Raw genomic sequence first — 21,330 nt, 5'->3', positions numbered from 1 at the left:
GATAGATAGATTCTATTAAGTACAGTAATAATAAAATAGATAAACGAATCTTTGCTGACTGCTTACCATGTGCCAGGAAGTGTTAATCCTAACAAGAACCCCATGAGGGAAAACTGGGTCTTAGAGTGTTTGAACAACTTGCTAAATTTATATAGGTAGTCAATCACAGAGCCAGGATTTAAACTGTACTATATTGTATCAGTTTGCCAAAATATTTTATATACGTGTACACACACACACACACACACACACACACACATATATGTATGTGGGTATAAATTTAATTTGAATTAGAAACAGAACATTAAAGAAAGAAGTCTGGAACACAGAGAAGAGAAAAGGTAACAATTCCAATCCCTTAATGCGCATATGCTTTTATAAAATTATCACAATGTACATACTTTTATAGTTTTTAAATTTTACTTTTATAATAGTTAATATAAAATAATATATGTATCATATATGTAAATTATGAAACATAATAATAAAAGGAATCTTCACGAACCTTCTTTCCCAGGAAGGAAAGGAAGGGAGCAAAGTAATAAGCATTGCCAAAACCGATAAGGCTATCCAAGGACCCTTCTTCAATCGCACTCAGCTCCACTCCTTACCAGGAGTCAACACTATCTTGAATTGTGTGCATATCATTCCTTTTGTTTTCCTTGGAAATTTTACCACAAGAATCTGTCCCTAAATAATATATTGTTTAGATTTATTTCTACGTGACATTTCGAGATGGTATCATGCAGTATATAGTCCCTTTTGGTTGTTTTACGTTTTCTCATTAAATATTACCTTTCTATGATTCATCTATGTTAATGCATATAGATGATTTCATTGATCTCACTGCTCTATCACATTCAGTTTATGAATATACCAAATTTATTTATCCAGCCTTCTGCTGACTTCTTCTGTAGACATCAAAACATATTATAAAGCTACTGTGAGACAGTATGATATTTATACAAGGATAGACAAACTAATCAACAGAACCAAACAGAGAGCTTAGAAACAGGCCCACACGAGATGGTAACTTGGTATCTAACAAAAGTAAATTGCAGATCTGTGGGGAAAAGATGAACTATAGTAACTGGCACTGAGACAACTGATTATCCTTAAAAGGAATCCTACCTTATACTGCATATTCACAAGAGCAAATTTCAGATGGTTTAAAAACTGTGAAAAGCAAACCTCTAAACTTTTAAAAAGACAGTATAAGAGAATATCTTCATGACTTTCAGTTAGAAAAAAAAAATATTTTTGACAACACAAAAAGTGTCAACCATAAAGAAAGATTGATAAATTCTATCTAACTAAAAGTAAGAAAATCTTTTCATCAAAGAATACCATAAAGAAAATAAATGGAGAAGCCACAACTCACGGAAGATATTTAGAATGCATTTATCTATTTCTTATCAAGGATTTCTTTTTTAATTATAGTCCTATCTTCCCTGAAATAGTCACTACTTGATTACCTTACTCTTACTGTGTCTTTGTCTAGTTCTTCCTAGTGCTCTGAAAATTAGGGACTCCATAAAACGGAACCCTCTTGCACTGTTGGTGGGAATGTAAATTGATACAGCCACTATGGAGAACATTATGGAGGTTCCTTAGAAAACTAAAAATAGAACTACCATATGACCCAGCAATCCCACTACTGGGCATATACCCTGAGAAAACCATAACTCAAAAAGAGTCATGTACCACAATGGTCATTGCAGCTCTATTTACAATAGCCAGGACATGGAAGCAAACTAAATGTCCATCAGCAGACGAATGGATAAAGATGTGGTACATATATACAATGGAATATTACTCAGCCATAAAAAGAAATGAAATTGAGTTATCTGTAGTGAGGTGGATGGACCTAGAGTCTGTCATACAGAGTGAAGTAAGTCAGAAAGAGAAAAACAAATACCGTATGCTAACACATATATATGGAATCTAGAAAAAAAAAAAATGGTTCTGAAGAACCTAGAGGCAGGACAGGAATAAAGACGCAGACGTAGAGAATGGACTTGAGGACACAGGGAGGGGGAAGGGTAAGCTGGGACGAAGTAAGAGAGTGGCATGGACATATATCCACTACCAAATGTAAAATAGATAGCTAGTGGGAAGCAGTCGCATAGCACAGGGAGATCAGCTCTGTGCTTTGTGACCACCTAGAGGGGTGGGATAGGGAGGGTGGAAGGGGGACATGAGGGAGGGGATATGGGGATATATGTATACTGTATACGTATAGCTGATTCACTTTGTTATACAGCAGAAACTAACACACCATTGTAAAGCAATTATACTCCAATAAAGATGTAAAAAAAAAAAAAAAAAAAAAGAAAATTAGGGACTCCATAAACACTTCTGACTAACAGACTTTTATTTTAGGCTCTCTTCTGTTTCAGTGCATGTAAAATTTTACCTTGCTTTAAACAAAGGCTACTAACTATAGGTGGCATTGTTGTAGCATAGATCATGTTCTCAATTACCTGTATGACAGCAAAGAGTGATACTAGTAAAACTTCATTTAAGTTTTTTAATTCAATTGAACCAGAAGGTCATTGACACTTCAGTAATTGCTATTGAAAAGCATTTGGCTAAAAGAAAAACACACACACACATACATACACGAAATAAATTGTGACATAATCTGTAGTACAGATTATTCGTTTTAAAAGAATTGCCTACTTCTTGTTACAAGATCATTATTGAAATTATTTTACCTAATAAAAATTTTAATGATTCCGAAACAATAGTCAAACATGACATAATTTATACAGCCCAACTAAAGAAAATTGTCAGTGCTTCCTACTGTCTTTTTGACCACAAACAGAAAGTCCAATTTTTAAGCTTTGTTCTAGTTTTAAACTATGGAATAAACACAAGGGAATGAAAAGAACAAGAGAGGAAGGAAGTGGTTTGCAAGAATCTGGGGGAGCAGCCTTCTTAGTATAGATGGGCAGCACACAGCGTGTTGTCCAAGTGCTGCTGAACGTGGATGACCAGCCTCTTTCCTCCCAACTAGGGATGTCTGGGAAAGTCTTTGACTTTTCCTGATTTCTTCTCTGTTTTCAATCCAAGAAGACAGGGCTTAGTATCGCTAAGTACCTAAAATTCCCTTGTCTGTAAATGTTTAAAAACGTGTTCCCACCTAAAAGCATGGCAGAGAGAGGGGTGTGAATGCACATCTCAGACTAGATATTTAATCTGTCAAGTCTGGCATCTGTCATGTCATCCATTAAATCTTAAGTTCCCACAACTAGGAACCTTCCTTTTTTTGGTTTTGATTTTTTGTTTGCTTGGTTTTTTTGTGTGTTTTTGTTTTTGTTTTTTTTTTGCTAAACACAAAAAAGTCATTGTTAGGCTAATAAATGCTTTCATTAAAAAACAAAGCCATACAGCAACATGGATGGACCTAGAGGTGATCATACTAAGTGAAATAAGTCAGACAGAGAAAGACAAATATGCTATCTCTTATATGTGGAATCTAAAAAAATGATACAAAGGAACTTATTTACAAAACAGAAACAGACTCACAGACATAGAAAACAAACTTATGGTTATCAAAGGGGAGAGGAGGGGAGGGATAAATTAGGAGTTCGGGATTAGCAGATACAAACTACTATATATAAAATAAGTAAACAACAAGGTCCTACTGTATAGCATGGAGAACTATACTCAATATCTTGTAACAAACTATAATGGAAAAGAATCTGAAGAATAATATATAGATATGTATAACTGAATCACTTAGCTGTACACCTGAAACTAACACAACATTGCAAATCAAATATACTTCAATTAAAAAAAAAAAAGAAGCCGGCACAATACCAGAGTGTATGAATAGAAGTACGTTATTTAAGGGATCACTGAAATCTTATCATTTGAAAGTTTCTTTTTAAAGACACTCTATTTTAGGTCTATATAACCAATATTATACATTGAAAACTTGGAGCTCAGAAAAGAAGTGTGAAAATAAACACAGGTGTGGAAAACAGCAACTGAGAAAACATATACATTAGTATGACAAGATGGTGATAAGCCAGAGGAAAAACTAGGTAGAATCTCACTCTTCTCACAAACAGATGGTGGTTCCTGATATTGTGAAAACAACTTGGGGTTTGAAAACACAAACACCTGAGTGTGAGAGCCATCTGTCCATCTGTGTCATGGACAAGCCATGTGCTCGTGAACAAGTTCTATCCTCTCTCTGGGCTGCTTTATGAGAGGACAGGAAATAATATTCAACCCTCCAAGCTATTGGAAGATTCAATGAGATGACATAGTTAAAACACGTTGTAAACTGTAAGTCACTACGTAAATGTGATTCATCTATTTAAAGAATAATTATCAAAACAGATTCCCCCCAAGGAAAGAACAGAGGAAATGGGCTTATTAAATTATAGCAAGAGGAATTTCTATTAGGCAGCAGGAAAAGCATCCTGACTGTGACACTGATTGTGAGAGGGAACAGAGTTACTTTCGAGGTAAAACCACCACTGCTTGAGAGAATTAAAACACACTTGCCTGGAGATAAAGGGATAGAGTATGTGACACCTTCTGGTGCCACCTCGGATAAAAGTTGAGCTCAAAGTTAATAAAATTCCTTATCCAGTTCAGTTGTCTAAAGTCAGTCTTCTACCAGGTTTCTGGGACCCGAAAGAATCTAACTGCATCAAACTGTGTAATTCTAAAGCATGTGCTCGCTCCCTCTTGTAAAAGTTGAATGAAGATCTGTCTGTCCCCCTCTATTATCCCCAAATAAAGCATTTTTAAATGAGCCACCAACCTATAAAAGTAATTGGATGGAATTTTGCCAAATATTAAACATGCAGGGCTGTCCTTAGGGCAATCCAGGGAAGAGGAGAATCATCTTGCTCTCTGATCCTTCCCACAAGGGACATTAAGGGCCCACTCTGGGCAGGGTTCTATGGTAAGTGCTAGGAAGACAGAGGAAAAGCTAAAGCAGACAGTCTCTGCCCTCAAGGAGTGTCAGTGCAGTGGGAGAGGTAGACATTACTCAAAGTCACATTCTTGAAAATAAGTGCCTTGAAAGTCTACAATAAAGGGATTTGACCAACTCAGAGCACCCAAGTAGGGTCACCTAAGGATGTGAAGAAGCAGCAGATACCTGAGGTCACAGTGAGTATTAACTAGCAAACATAGGACTTGGAGATTTCTAAGCAGAGAGAAGAGCTGGTGCAAAGGTCCTGTGACAAAAGGAAAATGATGAGTCCAAGCATCTAAAAGCAAGCAGCTGGGCAGATGCACAGGGCAGGGAGCCTGGGGTGAAATGAGGTGAGAGAAGTGGGTAGGGCCAGACCAGACCAGGACTCTTAGGCCATGTTCAGGATTTTGGCCTTTATCCTTAGAACAAGGTGAAGCCACTGGTACAATGGAGGTTAAGAGAGAAACAGATCACAGAAGCTAAGAATTCCTTGTGGAAGAGACAAGGAATGGCCTTAACTGCTTTGTGATGAAATGGAGGGAGGCTCAAAAACCACTGGATGGTTCCTCAAGTCACCAGAAGTCTTACCTCCCCCCAGAGTGGACCATGTGGCCTGATCATCTCGATTTTTGTACCCCATGGGCAGCTCTGCTGAGCAAGTCATTTGTCTCCCACCCACAGAAACTGAATGATGGGCCCTGGGGAGTTTAGGTGCTGGCAGTACCTGATGGAACATACATGTGGAATGAATGAGGATGCAGAGGGGTGAGGGGGGCAGCTGACACTGAATGTGAGTCAGTACATGTCTACCTAACCCTGAAGGTAGATCTGGAAGGAAATACTGTCATCCAAACTTACTCCTTTCTGCTCCAGATAATGACTCTCTCTATTAAAAATGTCCCTACTATTAGTAGTTCTGTATTTATAAAAGGAGAAGAGAAGAAAAAAACTCTGGCAGGGAAATAATACCAAAATGTATGATCCACAGAGGTGGTGGGAAGCTATAATGTTATTTTTACATATTTGATATAGAGCCTAAATTAAGCCATAGAAAAGAGGCCGTGAATCTTGAAAGCCTCATTAACAAGCCTCCCTAAACCTCAAATACAGAAAAACACATTTCATAAACAAAGACCCAATAGGATTTTAATAGTACAATGAATTTCACAGACGTCTGCACTAATCACATTTCATTACATTTTTTTTCAAAAGAAATTCCATTTGATGGAGAGTCAGATTTTGAAAGAGGGTACAAAATACATTTTAGGAAGCTGATTTTTCGACTGACCGTGAAAATGCAAGTCAAATTTGCTATGGACACATCAAATATTATGCAACTGAAAAGCTGCACATATGCTTTCCCCCCCACTCTTCAGATTCATTGTGTCCGGGTCAGTGTCCTAAGTCTCTAAGGATACATCTTTCCTCTAAACCATCCCCAACAGCAGGAAACTCAGACCTCAGTTAGAGCTGTCAACACCTCAGGTGTTCTATGACCCTGGATGCCTTTCAACAGTTGCATGCGTTTTCAACGTGTAGATGAGTTTTCTAATGCAAATGTCCATCTATTCATTACCTGATTTGGATGAAGACACTCGAGCGCGAATGCCATCACCACAATAACCTTATACCCAGAAAGAGAGATACATTTATCTACTACTACCCTTAGACCAGAGCAAGAGGAGCTTTTATCTGGGCCCTGCACTTTAGCGGCCCCTTCTCTGGCTGTGCCCTTCTCTACAGTATGAGAAGTCTATAGGGCAGGAGGATGTGTCTCCCTAGGGCCCATGCTCCACCTCTAGACCCTCGAAGTCTTGGGATTCTGGATTCCCTTACCCCAATGTTCCTAAGGTTACTTTAGGCTGGAATCCATCCTCACAGTGGCTGAGTGTTCTGCCAATGGTACGTTTCTGGGCCCAAGGGGAGGCCAAAGAGCAGCTATTTTAAAGGGATATGATTGTGTCGACTGGAGTATCCATTCATTTGAAGACAAGGCACCTTGAAATGCTGGAAGAAGCTGGGGGTGGGAAAAGGAGGGGGTCGGGATAGAGGTTGGGGGCTGAGACACAGTTCTTGTCATGTTGCCATGTTCTGGGGCAGTACTCCAAGAAATCTGTGGGTTCTATACTAGAACTTGGCCTTTCAGGTCATTCTGAACAGTGCTTCTCAAAGTTCAGTGTGCTAACAAGGTACCTGGAGGTCTTATTAAACGTAGATTCTAACTCAGTAAACCTGAGGTCGAGCCCGAAAGTCTGTACTTCTAATAAGCTCTGAGATGATACTGACGCTGCTGGCACGTGGACCACAATTTAAGTAAAAAGGATTGTGAAGGTATATTTCTCAAGATAGAACAATAGAAGATGTTTTATTTGACTACTTATTAACTTGATTTGTAGCTTTCAAACAATTGTGGTACATGGGCCTCCATTTGTACTCTTGTCCTAGCCGAGAAAATGCTAGAGACAGGCCTGCATTTCCTCTTTCATCAGTGACCCGCAGATTTCATAGAAATCTCATCATAGGGGAAGAGCTAGGATGAAGAACAAGAAGTCTCCACCGAGGATTAACTGCTTCTAATAGCTGTGCTTCAAACAATGCACCAGCGAGTTGCCCAGGCTGCCCACAGTTTCTATTCTCATGCTGTGAACAATGTGAGGATTCACCCTTCCTTGGTTATCTTCACTCTTCACAAGCCCTTGGCTCCGTCTCTACTTCGCAGTAGTCATCTTGCAAATAGAAACCGGGAGAACGAGATCAGAGAGTAGTTGCCACTCCTACCTGGGAAGATGTATGCTTTCCATGGGTGCAGGCTCACGCGTGAGTTAGATACCTAGCTGCCCTGAGATACGGTCTCCTTCCTTGCCCTTCCTCTCTCACGTGCTCAAGATTCTGGCCCTGGTTTCCTCATTCCAGCATTTTCCTGAGTCCCCAGGAATGAGCATGGCATGTCTCTCTTTTTACTGAGTTCTTTGATTTCTTTTTATCAGAGTTTTGTAGTTTTCCTCACAGAGTTCTTGTACATAGTATGTTAGATTTCTACCTAAGTATTTCATTTTGGGGGATGCTAAGGTAAATGGTATTGCCATCCACTTTTTTTTTTTTCTGCAAGGAATCTGCTTCTTCTACTTTTACTCTTCAAGTCCTCTTCTCAGGCTAACCCCTAATGAACCTTCAGATCTCAGACTGCCTGTCATTTTGAGAAATCTTTCTTAAGCACATACTTAATCATTCACTCAATCTCTCATGCATTCATTTAACAAATATATTTAAAATTTCTACCACGTGCCAGTTGTTATTCTAAGCTCTGGGGATAAGTTAGAAACATAAAGTTCTCTACCCTCGTAGAACATAGTCTAATGGGAAGGGGGCAAAACAAACAAACGTAAACATAAAAAAATCTCTTTGATAGCAGTAACCCACTTGTTGAGATACTCATTAAATAACGAATGAAGGAATGTTGAATTCCCTTATGAAGACCAAGGAACTTTATTTTTGGTTAGACTTTTCCTTCAACAAATTGAAAAAAAAAAAAATTAGATAGAGGATCTCTTTTATGTTTCTATTGACTGTAGCCCCTGAACTAATTCAGTGATGAGTGTACATTCAGTGCTTAAGAAATACTTAAATAATTGATTGACTAGTGTTTCAGGAAGCACATTTTAGACGACTGGCTCTTCTATAGAAATGTGTAAACAAGAATGTTAAATCTGAAATGGAGAATGCCTTTCAAAACTGACATGTGTGGATTCCTTTGAATCTGAAGGGAAGGAGCATGGGCACATAAAAGAATCACCACTTTCTTTATTTCAAATTAAAATGTATCCTATTCCCTACCCCAGATTCTAATTTGAACAGCTACAATCTATAGCCTTTCACCAAAATCAGGTTCAATCGATCAGGTTCAAAAAAAAAAATCATCACTGATGGTGATTTTTAATTTAATCCTTAGGGTATTGCGTTCATCAGAAAAATACTGGGAACCACTAGTAGAAACGTTATTGAAGCCACCAAAAGTTTTACTATCAACTGGAAAATCCACGCATAAAAATGAAGATGAGAAAATGCATCACTAAAAATCTAATGTGCAGTTGGCTAAATGATAAACCAATTTGAAGCAGTGAATTCTAATTGAAAAACGGCATGACAAAGTATTTTCCCATTAAAACAGGAATTTCCTAAAGGCATTTTCAATTATTTATCATGCTTCAGTAAAAAGCTTCACACATCCTAACGGCACAGTGTCTTCTTCAACTTTGCCTACTGATCGAATTTTTAGCACAACGACACCTAGCTCGGATGACTTTAAAAATTATATGCCAATGACCTTGACGATGTTCTTTAATTTTTATGAGGTTCTTTTTTTCTCTCTCTCTACAGTCCTCACACCTAACTGCACAGATGCTTTTAACTTGATAATCTAATTATTACCTTATGAGTGTTAATATTTTTAACCTTATCAGGGCTTATCTGCATCCCAGGAACTCACAGCTCACTGGACTTTACTGGACAAGTGGAGTATTTGGAAATTTTGACCATCTAAAAGGACATTTTAGATGAAGGACTATCTCCCTTTGAAGTTCACAAATGTTTGAATGTCCTTTCAATTGCTTAGATAACTTACTCTTCTCAAAATCAGGGCAGAGGTGACTGCTGGGAGTTAAAATTGTGGATTCCAAGCCTACAGGGAAGGGAATATATTGGGAACATAATACCCTGTTGGTGCTCAATAAATGTTTATTAATGAGCCCCATTTTTTGACCCAGGCATGGAGAATAAATCCAAGGAAGGAAGATTATGCAAATAGACAGAAAGGTCACCCAGCCCTACATGGGGGTGTGGCCCAGGGTGAGGGCAGAACCAAGTCATTCAGGCGACAAGACATTTTCCTGGGTGTACAGCAGTGACCCTGGCAACCCCCATTCCAAGAGTTATCTATTCCAGTATAAAATAATGTAGAAGAACATTTTAGTCAGAGGCTGCAAAAATTGCTGTTCGAGGGAAAAACAACCACAACAAAAATAAACAACGGTCTCTTCTCATAAGAGTTTAAAGAGATTCTTGGGCCAGAAGACTCTTGATGGAGAATGGAGAGTGAAGAGAATCAAAACACGACCTATAAGAATTATTAGTAATTCACTCTTATCCACTGACTCTTGGAAACCCACTGGCCATTGTAATTAGCCCACATTGTAAACTTGCAGGAGAGGGGAGAGCTCTCATGAAGCCAGGCTTCAAAACACCTTTTCAGAGAACAGATTTATCCTGAAAGTGACATGTTAGGAAGAATTACAAGGACTGGGAATTCACGCAATGCAAACTGATGACTATGGGCAAGGACCACTCCAAAGGCAAAATTTACAAAATGATATCACCTTCTCTGATATAAAACAGAAAAGGCTTGAAACAGTTACCAAAATGCCTTATAAGATTCTTATGTCCTTCCTCTCTAGTACTGCAGAGAAGAATGTCTGTATGATTTGACATCAGCCATTAGCCATTTAAAATTATCGTTTTTAATCTAGTAAGTAAAACAGAAATCTGCTATGGTTTATTTTAATAAAATATTTATGATCTTCAGGAAAAGAGCTAAATAGCTCTGATCTGAAAGTGAACAATGAAACTGAACTAAATTGATATCTCCCCAGTAGGACACCCAGCTCAAAACACACACGCATAAAAGATCGTCATGTCTCAACTAAAATGTTTAAACTATATTTTGTAGACTTTCTCTTCTTTTAATTGAAATCTTATCTGAGGTGGAGATTACCTCTTTTCCTTCAGCTACGCTCACGTTCTCTAGCCTGAAGGCCCATAACTTGTGAATTATTAAACAATCATATTTGTAGCAGCAAACTGATTTTTGAGAGAATCCATATTGATTGAGATATTCCAGACTAATGATTTGAGGTTAAGGTATTTAGATACTATTACCTCTGATGAACTCAATTGGTAGGGCTTTTCTTCTATTTATATTATTTTCTATTAATAGATCGTCCAACTTGCTCTTCAGCCTTGGATCCATCCATCAGACCAATAAATGTGACCAGTTGACTTTTGCAAGTGCCAAAGCACTTGATATGCTAAAACAATGCCAGTTGTCCACATCCGTAAAAGATTGTAACTGTGATTGGTTAGTCAGCTGGTCAGCAACCTATCAGGGGTTGAAGTCATATTTTTAATTGTTGGTTAGGTTAATTAGTCTTGCTCTATTCCAGTAATTCAGAAGGCATCTCTAAGCCGCAAATAATGGCCAATGGGTTGGCTACACAAGAGTCAGTGGATAAGAGTGAAGTGGCCAAAACTGGGTTAATTAATCGCTAGTTACCAGAAAAAAAAGAATGCTAAGTGCATGGCCAAATGTTCTTCTCTGTAGGTCAGCACCTCTCTCTTCATACACAAAAGGTTATATATTTTCAATACTATAATAACTCCTAACAACAGTATTTGAGATATTTTGCACTGACTCAGCTCCTCAAAGGACCCTCTGGATAACTGAAATGCTGGAACCCCATAAGCTACGGTCCCAGCACTTAATAAGGAAAATGATCTTTATGAGAGCAATTCTGCAGGAGATGAGTTTAAGTGTCTGCTCTGCCGTTGACAGGCTATATAAAGCTGGCCAGAGTACTTAACATCACAGGGCCTCTGTTAGTCCGAAGGATGAATGAATACCTACTGCATGAATATCTACTGATAATATAAATAAAAGCATTTTAGTTTTTAAAATACAGTCCAATGCACATATACATTTTTGTTGTTATAGTTGATATCAGAGTGAGAAATTGTTTAAGGTTTTGATGGTTGTGGAATGAGAGTCTGCAATTCAAAGGTTTTCTTTCTCTCCGACCTCACATCTAAACCATCACCACGTCCTGTTGGCACTACCTTCAAAGTATATCCAGAGACCCCCCCCAACCACTTCCCCCACCACCTCCATGTGGACCTCAAGGGTCCTAGCCACTGTCACCTCTCCCTGCATTGTAACAGTGGCCTCCTAGTGAGTTTCTCCGTCTCTGCCCTCGTTTCTCTAAACAGCTGCTGGAAGGATCCTTTATAAATGTCAGATCATGTCATTCCCCTCCTCAAAATCCTGTAATTGGCTTCATCTCATTCAGAGTACAAGCCATAGCCATGACAGTGACCTAAATGACCACGGAGCCCCACCCCCATGTCTCCCTTGACACCCCCTTTCACCGTTCTCCCCTCAGTTCCCTTCACTTCAGTCCCATCGCTGTTCTTGCTTTGCTGGAACACGCCAGGCACCACCCTTCCTCACAATGTTTGCATCTGCTCTTCCCACCACCTGAAATCACCCCTCCCAGCCATCCACATAACCACTCCCTCAGTGGCTTCAGGTCTTTTTGCAAATGTCACCTCAATGGAGTCTTCCCTGACCACCCTATGTAAATTCAAATCCCAACCCTCCTCCCCTCACTCTATTCTTTTCCATGGCACATACTGTCTGCTATCTTTCCTTAGTTGTTCTCTTTCTTACTAGAACGTAAGCTCTATGCCAGCAGAGGCTCTGTCTCTCACATTCACTGTTCTGTACCCAGAACAGTGCTGGATCAATAAATATATGTTAAAGAATAAAAGAAAAGAAAGAAAAAAAGAAGGAACGGATTCCAAATCCAGCTCTGCCTTCTAACAACATTCTTTTTTTTTTACTGAAGTATAGCTGATTTACAATGTTGTGTTAGTTTCTGCTGTACAGCAAAGTGGTTCAGTTATACATACATACGTACATATATATATATACTTTTTCATATTCTTTTCCATTATGGTTTATTACAGGATATTGACTATAGTTCCGTGTGTTACACAGTAGGGCTTTGTTGTTTATTTAGTTTATATATAGAAGTTTGTATCTGCTAATCCCAAACTCCTAATTTATCCCTTCCACACCCCCTTTCGCCTTTGGTAACCATAAGTTCCTAACAACATCCTTGTTTCTCATGAGCCAGCAGGCCTATGAAAGAACCAGTCAACATATGGCTAGTTTTTAATGCACTATATGATCAGTGCATTTTCCAAAACTCTGTTGCCGTGACTGTTCCCACCCCACTGGTTATAAACCCCAGCGTGACTCTTGAGCTTAAAGTGCAAAGGAATTATTACTGCAATTGCAATCATTATCATTAACATTTCTGTTTATTTAAAGAAAAAAGTAACTTCCATCTATGTTCATCTTTCCAAAAATTGCTAATTGACTTGAGCCTCTGAAATTCCTGATTTGACAATAACCTGAACTTGACCCTTGCCGATAATTCCTTTTTCCAAAGAGAAAAAGAACAGCCGTAAAAATATTTCAACATTCTGTAAACTGAGATTCATAATAGTTCTATTCCTAAACCACATATACATTACTCTCCAAATCATGGTAAAGAATAAAAGAGCTGGTTTATAATTTTTTTAAACAGAAAAATGGGCAGCAGCACTTTAAAACTTCTCAGTTGGAAAGGGATATTTTTGGTCAATGATCTATTTTTATTTCTGCTCTGCTGTTTCTCGAGGAGTCCAATGACAAGGACCTGTCCTTCAAAGTTGTAGTCTGTGAGCACAGAATGAGCATTTTCAATTACTTTCCCTGGACGAGGTACACAGGTCTCTTTCCCTTCCCACCCCCCATCATTCTCTTTCTCTTTTCTCTCCCCTCCTAGGACAGGGAGGGCAGTTTCTGGGTTACCCTTCCTTTTTTTTTTTCCAGAATTTTCTCAGCAGGCTACCAACATACTTTAAAAAGTAATTTATAGTTTTGTTTTTGTTTTTTTCCCAAGAAGATAAGAAGTGCAGATAGGATTTAAACACCATATGATATTTGCTTAAACTATCAAGACTATCTGTTTTAGTTAACAAATTTGTGTCATTCTTAGTCGGCAGATGTATATTTTTGTTCCTCCTACCGATTCTGCAGCAAAGCTAGTTAATTATCGTCTTGGAATCTTGGGTAATATACTCAGAACAGTTGCCCTTACAGCATATTTAACAAAAACAAACATTGAGTGGGGACTCAGAAATGAGACGGGATTACTTTGTCACCCGAGGAATAATCATTGTTGTACATTCTTCTTTCCATACCCTTTTACCACCTTTTTAATACAACAGTATGGTCAGATCAAGGGCAGATTCGGAAAGGGGGAGACAAAAAAGGCAACTTCTGTTTAATCTTTGGTAAAGGCAAGATCCCAAAGGAAGCAAACCAGAAAGCACAGAAAGCCTGGAGCACGGGTTGAGCTCAGGTGATGGAAGCCATAAATTCTCCTATAGTGATGTGCTTGTCCTGCAATTCGGTGGAGGATCTTGGAGGGGGCCTTCCTTTATTCTGGCTCTGGTCTCTACTTAGTCAGAGAAATCAATGATTCTCAGACACGGTGGAAATACGCATTGCTCGTTAAAAAGGCACACACAGAATTCTGAAACTACTCACTTCAATACTCAACCTTTCTGTATCCTGCTGCTCCAGGTTTAAGCCTTGAGGGGAGATACCAGAGACACAGAGGTCTGGGATCTAGTCTCTGACTACAAAGAGCCATCCTTAACCTAAGAGATTCAAAACAGGCAACTGATGGAATAATGAGGATATCTCAATATGAAAGCACCACGTTTGTTGAGCATCTACTGTATGCCATCCCCTGTAAGATTCTTTACATATTCCATTTCAAGGAGCAGATTCCTGGGACAGATAACCTCCTACCCCAAAAGCTCAGCATCAAATCATCTTACCCTACAACAAATATTGCAAAGAGGACTGCTCTCCATGAGAGAGCCAACCATCTTTTGGAAGTTCCTTAGCTCTGCAGTTCTCGCCGGGATGAAATCTACTTCAGAGCATGTCTTGCAATTTATCTAACACCAACTAATAGAAACATCCAATCCAAGTTACTTGGAAAAGTGTATCCAACAAAGTTGCTAGTGCTAATACGAAAAAGCATGAAGAAATTGTTAGGTACTGAAGATGTACAAATATGCACAATAAAAATCACTTTAACAACTATAAATTAATACTCACTTTAAGCTATGTAAGTATCCCTCAGTACATCCAAGGAGCAAATGCTCCTAAAAAGGCATGTACGTGTGTGTGTGTGTATACCACACACATATTACTCTCCGCCCCCCATCCACTCCAACACTCCCAGCTGAAAATAAAAAGAAGTTGGAAAGAAACTAGGATGCTACTCTTTGAGGCTGTAAATGCTTAAGCTATTGGCTGAATCGCTAAACCATGTCAGTGCCATTGGCTGTTTCATTAAGCTTACCTTTGGCTGTTGTAACCTTCATAACCCAGCGTCTCCACTGGTCTGACATGTACACAGCAATACCTTTTTAAAGCAATAGCCTTCAGTGTTAAACACCTCTTAATTATGGGCTCGTTGAACAAAGGTAGCATTCATCTCTTCATTTCACAAAGACAGGCTACGGCAGCGTCGGTGGCAATTTTTATTCGTAGGAACCTAACTGCCACATAGACTCACTTTTCTTACTCTTCAGTAATGAGCTTTGTGTTTTGTTTTGTGCTTAAACGATGGATCGGACTCACATGAATCTGTCTTTCTTCCTTATCACTCTTATGACTTTCATAAGGAAGGAGAGTGTGTAGGCACGTCCCATTCTGTATCCTGCCTTAAATCAAGTGCACTAGGGGGGGAAATAAGTGAATATGGAGCTACCCCCTCTCTCTATTGGATTAATCACGGTGAACCCCAGAGGATATAGTATCTAGAGTGAAGATGGAATCATTATCTGTCCTACTCTAGGTTCAGTACATTTTACATTTATACTCATAAAAGAGTTAAAGGCAATGGAATGTCATCTCTTTTTCTTTTACATCTGTTTCTTGTACTGTTTAGAGAAATTCTAGGAATACTATTGAAGCAAGTATGCATTATTGGCTTTAATGTTTCTTAGGAGACACTTTCTTCGCCATCCTCCAGACTGGCGCATTTCCTCTGCCTCCTGCTAGGAAACTGGATCTTATCTGTCAAGCTCATAGGAGTCAAGTTCTAATGCAACCTAATGATATTAGGAGGAAAAATTCTTACAAATTAAAGAGTACACAAACTAATTTTCCAGTGAGGATTATGCTTTTCAACCTAAGGAATGAGGTGGACTAGTTTTTTTGTTTGTTTGGTTTTGGTTTTGTTTTTAATTTTTTGGCCGCACTGCGAGGCATGTGGAATCTTACGTCCCTGACCAGGGACCGGACCCACGTCTCCTGCACTGGAAGCACAGAACCGCTGGACCACCAGGGAAGTCCGAAGTGGACTCGTTTTTTAAAGAAATTTTTAGCAACACTTATAGCTTTGATTTTACTTTATATTTGCAAAGCACTTTTTCAAAAGCTTCTACATAGAATGTGAGAGCTGAAAAAGTCCTCAAAAGCTGAGAGTAAGTACAAGGCCAAGGTCCCACAGCTGGCAGGCACCTCTGCATCCAGCCTTCCTTCTTTTATGAACTATTTATTATGCCAGGTATTTGCAACCTCCTGACTTGCTAGGTGAGAATAATCAACCAACTGGAGGAATGAGGGGACTGAGACACTAGGGAAGTCAAGTCATTTGCCTAAAACAAGGGATGGCAAGACTATGAAGTCGGCCCAAATCTGCCTCTCCCATCTTCCATCCTCCCATCCCCCACCTGCTTTTTAAAGTAAAGTTCTGCTGGGACTCGGCCAAGCTCATTCATTTACATACTTACCTAAGGCCGCTTTTGCACTGCAATGGCAGAGTTGAATAGAAACAGAAAACTTTTACCATCTGGCCTTCACAGAACAAGTGTGCTAGTTGCCAGCCAGTTAAGAGTTAAACTTGGTATTCAAACCCACATCTTCCAACTCTTCTCACACAGGGAATAAAATGGCATCCATTCATATGTGCTACCCTAATTTTACCAGGATCAAGAAAGATCTCCTGGACGTCGTGGGCTCAGCTCTGCAAAGGCACATCCAATATCCATCTTTTAATCTTTATCCACAGTTCAGACCCTGTGGCCAGCCTCACGTTGGGCTCAGTTCCCCAACGCTGTGTGCAAGGCTACTAACTGCCAATGTCCTTGATGACAGGGCAGAAAGAGCCATCCTGGTGCATGAACCCCAAGCTGCTTCCCTAATGTACAGGTACCTTGTATTGAAAAGGAATTTTTTTCTGTGTAGCCAGTGATGAAGTGAGACCTGTGGGCCACTTGGGCTCCTTGAAGAAGTCCAAAGTCTTTTTCCTTTATTGTCTTCTCTCCTCCCTCTTTTTCTGGGGCTGATTAGGCTATGTGCTTAAAGAGGTGAAACACTCAGCGGGGGTAAAGCCCACAGTGACCAAGTACAAAAGGGCTGGAGCCTCTTTTCCTTTACTGGTTAGGTCTGAAGAGCCAGCCCACCTTAGAGAACAGAAGTCACTTCCCTGCTCTCTCTCTCCCTTCCCCTCCCCCTTCCCTCCTTCCTTTTCTCCTGGGAGCTAGCCAGGTATACTCAAGATGTAGTTTAGACTGGCTTAATTTTGACAACAGAAAAGCCCCTCTAGCGCTCCCCTTTCTCTGGCACTATCTCCTCTGGCCCCAGCTCCTCAGATCATGGTGAGGACATCCCGCACGGGCCTCTCCTTGAAGGTGGTAAATGTGGGATTCAGGACTGGCCTTATGGACAATCAGCCTCTCCTCTGGACTTCCCAGAGTTCTGCTTTGGGATCTGGCACCATACATACATCCCAATACAGTATTACTTAGTCCCACTAGCCTGTGATTTGCCAGGCATAAGTATCACTTGGGGTTCTCAAGAGATGGAAAGCTCGGTCAAAGCCAGATTCTTAGATTCTTGGGTCTTCTGGTCATGATATCGGAGAGACAATATAGTGTACAGTAGTGGAGCCAGAACTTCCAGATTCAAAGTCCAGAACCAGCCACTTAGCAGCCACTTGGCAAATCACTCAAACTCTGTGCCTCTGTTTCCTCATCTGGAAAATGGAGACAATAAGAGTCCCTACCTCATAGGAGTGTTGTGAAAACTAAATGGGTAATAGGTGTAAAGTACTCAGAACTATGACTGGCCCCATAGTAAGAACTATAATAAATGTTTCATAATTGGGAGGAAAATTGAAATTTTATTTTAGAGGAAAACTGTTACCAACACATTACACATAGTCAGCTGTCCAATTTCAGAGAAAGGCTTAATAGTGATTTAATACACATGCGCGTGTTTCACTGAGGCCCTACTTCTTTTTAAAGTAATTCCTAAAGCACCCTCCAGAACCAAACAATCCAGTATTTGAAATGGGTATCTCCCAAGGGAAGCTTCTAAAACATCACTTTGCTAAACCTGAGGACTTTTCCATACAAAACTATTATTTCCCCTTCTTTTCTTTCCACCCAGTTAAAGTCTAACTTTCTAGTCCCAAATCTCTTCTTTCATGAAGTCCTTTTAATAACCCCGTCTATCGGTTACTAAACCCTATTCTGTCTTGCCTGTTGGTGTAATACTAATGCTTGCCCTCTGTGTTACGCCACCACGCGTGGAATGATAACCTTGCTTAGTAAAATTCACTAGCTATGACCTCCATGTCTGCTGATGGCTCTTGTTCAAACACAGCCCTGTTGCCTAACTTTGAGTCGTGGGTGTTCAACTGCCTTACAGATACCTCCAGATACATGTCCCAAAGGAAGCGCAAACCTGACCAAATTAAATGCACAATTTTTAACCCAAATCTGTTCCATTTTTTATAACCCTCACAAAATTAATGAATTTTTAGGGAAAATATTAAGATTCTAAGCTTCCTGTAGGCAAAGACTCAGTTTTACGTTTTTGTTTCCCCAGTGTCTAGCACAGTGACCGACACAAGTAGGTGAGCAAGATAGGTTTAACGGTACTGAAGGGGAAAAAAATGGCAAGATATTTAACCACACAGAACAATCAGCTTTTGTTGATTTTCCTTTAAACATTATTAGCTATCTCCAAAGTTAAACTGCAACTGAAAATAAAACATCTTGATATATACAGATAGAGAATTCCATTATAAGTGTGCTCTAAACCAAGCTTCCTATAAGACTTTACGGGCTCCCCAAATTTCGAAAGGGCACGCAGGCACCATTGTTATTGAGGATAATGATGATAGGAGTTATAACGATAGTGACCACTGATTAAGCACTAACCACCTGCCAAGCGCCGTGCTAGATGCTCCCCTATACTCTTTGCTTTACCCAGCAGGTCACTGCATCACGGCACCTCCTTCTTCAGAGGCTTCCCCTCATCACCACGTCTAAAGTGGCACCACTTGAATGTAAAGTGGTGCAGCCACTATGGAGAACAGTATGGAAGTTCCTTAGAAAACCAAAAATAGAACTACCATATGATCCAGCAATCCCACTCCTGGGCATATATCTGGAGAAAACTCTAATTGGAAAAGATACATGCACCCCAATGTCCATAGCAGCACCATTTACAACAGCCAAGACATGGAAGCAACCTAAGTGTTCATCAACAGATGCATGGATACAGAAGGTGTGGCATATATATATATATATATATACACACACACACACACACACACACACACACACACACACACACACACACAAAATGGAATACTACTCGGCCATAAAAAAGAATGAAATAATGTCATTTGCAGCAACATGGATGGACCTAGAGATTATCATACTAAGTGAAGTAAGTCAGACACAGAAAGGCAAATATATGATATCCCTTATGTGTAGAGTCTAAAAATAATACAAATGAACTTATTTACAAAACAGAAACAGACTCACAGACATAGAAAACAAACTTATGGTTACCAAAGAGGAAGGAGGGGAGAGATAAATTAGGAGTTTGGGATTAGCAGATACACATCACTGTATATATTATAAAATAAACAACAATTTACCATATAGCACAGGGAACTATATTCAATATCTTGTAAGAACCTACAATGAAAAAGGATCTGAAAAAAATATGTATGTATAACTGAATTACTTGCTGTTCATCTGAAACTAACACAATATTGTAAATCAACTATACTTCAATAAAAAAATTAATGGCTTACTAATTTTTTTTCAAACCAGAAATCAACCTTCAGTTCCTCCCATCTCCTCCTTCCTCATATCTAATGAATGACCAGTCTCTTTGAAGAGTGCTTAAGCATATCCCACCACTCCAACTCTGCAGGCACCATGCCAGTTCACACCCACATAATCTTATCCAAGACTATTCCAACAGACTCCAGTCTTGACCACTCCCCCGACCCTTCAATCCATCATCCAAGGCACTGCTTCCCTAACCTCAACTGGACCACTCCTCCAGAGTCTCACATGGCTTCAGTGGTATCCCTCACTCCTCCAGGTACACCCACAGCCCATTGCATGGTACACAATGTCAATGCCAAGTCTGCCTGTTAAGTGAACAGTCTTGGCTCCCTCTCTTGCCTCCACTCAGCCATCTTCCATTTTGTACCCCAGCTCGATAGAACCAGTACAGTTTCCAAAACAGCCCCGGTGCTCTCCTGTCTTTACACCTGTTCTTCTCTCATTCTGTAATGCCTTTTGTCACCTTGTCCATAGGAGAACTATTCTTAATCTATAAAGTCTCGGCTCAAATGTTATGTATTTGCTTCCTTTCCTGACTATACTATGTGTTGAGTACCTAGTAAGATCTAGCCAGATAACATGCTAGTCACTGGTTATATAGCCACGTCCATGAAAGCAATTCCCAAAGATGAGCTGACTTTTCCTCCACGCCAACCCTGGCCCCGACGCACCTTTCCATTACAGCGGGAACGGCATTACGCTGGAGTTACAGGTGTGTCTGTCTTTCCACTCTACCATAAGCACAATATTCGGTAAAATGTATGTTGAAAGAATGAAAAAGTACACTATGTCCCTTTGACTAATTTGTCCTCTGGTTTCATTGGATTTCTCCAAGGACGTAATCGAATACAAGGCACAGCGGTCAACAGTAGAGGCTTCGGTGTTAGACAATCTCAGTTCCAAATTCGGTTCCACTACTCATTAGCTATGTGACCTTGGGCAGGCTACTTATCTTCTATAAAGTAGAGATAATTCTGGTACCCTACTTCATAGGGCTGTCATGAGGACAGCCTCACGACAGGTAAATAACTCAAAACAGTACCTGGCACGAAATCAACTCTTCAATAAATGTTAACTATTATGATTTTACATTGAATACTACACACCTACATATATAAGACACAACAAATTGTGGAAATAAACAGAAATTAATCTCTTAGTTCAAGTAGCCACTTACTCCACAATTTTTTACCTCCCACATGATTTCCAATTGGCTTGAACCTAAAGAGTTAAACATACAGACACACAAGCATTTTTCCCACTAAGGCTTGTCATCTGAGGATGAGGGTCGGGGAAGGCAATGCTGCTGGTTATGGATGTTAAATCAACAA

The 21,330-nt window shown here is 39.7% G+C and overlaps 1 protein-coding gene across 1 annotated transcript in view; it reads right to left on the bottom strand.

Moving 5' to 3' along the window:
• ESRRG (estrogen related receptor gamma) overlaps nt 1-21,330 on the bottom strand; it is a 478,332-nt gene that overhangs the window by 456,321 nt on the left and 681 nt on the right. The window lies entirely within an intron of this gene.

This window comes from Eschrichtius robustus, chromosome 3 (genome assembly GCF_028021215.1).
Source record: "Eschrichtius robustus isolate mEscRob2 chromosome 3, mEscRob2.pri, whole genome shotgun sequence".
NCBI classification, from domain to species: domain Eukaryota; kingdom Metazoa; phylum Chordata; class Mammalia; order Artiodactyla; family Eschrichtiidae; genus Eschrichtius; species Eschrichtius robustus.
Note: the sequence above shows the minus strand (reverse complement) of the source record. Positions and strands in the feature narration are given on the sequence as shown.